The 1,206-nt window shown below is 48.0% G+C and overlaps 1 pseudogene; it reads left to right on the top strand.

The window, feature by feature from the left end:
- The first annotated feature begins 230 nt into the window (after positions 1–230).
- On the top strand, positions 231–729 carry LOC111825212 (annotated as a pseudogene).
- The last annotated feature ends 477 nt before the right edge of the window (positions 730–1,206 follow it).

Genomic DNA, 1,206 nt, shown 5'->3' with positions numbered 1-1,206 from the left:
GAGGGGGGCAATGGGAGAAAAAAAGGGAAACATCTATAATACTCAACAATAAAAATTTAAAACAGCAACAACAACACAGTGTTTGGACAAAACAGACCCATGGATATGCCTTTTTCCAGCCTCCAACCACTCTCCTGCGTCTTATCCAGTCACCACATTTGGAACCACCTCCAAGACCTAACAACACACCGTTTTTTTTTTCTACCTTAACTCCTTATTGCCGAACAACCATGAGCTCCCAAATTCGTCAGAATCATTCCACCGAGGTGGAGGCTGCGGTCAACCCCCTGGCCACCAGGCATCTGCGGGCCTCCCACACCTACCTCTCTCTGGGCTTCTATTTCCACCGTGACGATGTGGCTCTGGAGGGCGTGGGCCACTTCTTCCGCGAGTTGGCGGAGAAGAAATGAGAGGGCTCTGAGCGTCTCTTAAAGTTGCAAACCAGCGTGGTGGCCACATTCCCTTCCAGGACGTGCGGAAGCCTCCCCAAGATGAGTGGGCCAAACCAGGACGCCGTGGAAGCCGCCCTGGCCTTGTGGAGCTGCAGGCCCTGGATTCTACCTGTGCAGACCCTCGTGTCTGTGACTTCCTGGAGAACCACTTCCGGGATGAGGGGGTGAAACTCATCAAGAAGATGGGAGACACCTGACTCACCTCCACAGGCTGGCAGGCCCCCAGGCTGGGCTGAGCGAGTATCTCTTCAAAAGGCTCACCCTCAAGCAGGACTAGGAACCTGTGGAGCCCAGAGGCCTTTGAGGGGCCCCTCTGCATCCCCCTGGTGTCTGGCTTTTACCTGAGCCTCTTCCCTAAACCCCAAGCCATTCTTTTAACCACCCTGAAGCCCTCTCCCATGCATTGGACCAAATGAAACAATAAAGCTTTTTGCACCAAAGCAGCCAACACCAAAAAAACAATAAAAAAAGAATGAGACTGGAAAGTACATCAAAATTACTTCAGTGATTCCACTTCCCACTGTGCAAACGGCATTACCTACGTCACAGACGAAGTTTCTACCAACAAATGAAACTATTATTGAGCAGAGTCAACCTGATTTGCCTTTTAAAATAATTAAATGTCATGGATAATTCAAATGAGGGGATGATCAGATAAGATTTTATTTTATTTGCATGTAACTTTATAGCTGAAAAATATAAATCAGAAAAACATTTTTATCTTGATGATGTGAAATATGTCACCAAACCCAAG

This window comes from Myotis lucifugus, unplaced genomic scaffold (assembly GCF_000147115.1).
Source record: "Myotis lucifugus unplaced genomic scaffold, Myoluc2.0 scaffold_0, whole genome shotgun sequence".
In the NCBI taxonomy this organism is placed as follows: domain Eukaryota; kingdom Metazoa; phylum Chordata; class Mammalia; order Chiroptera; family Vespertilionidae; genus Myotis; species Myotis lucifugus.
Note: the sequence above shows the minus strand (reverse complement) of the source record. Positions and strands in the feature narration are given on the sequence as shown.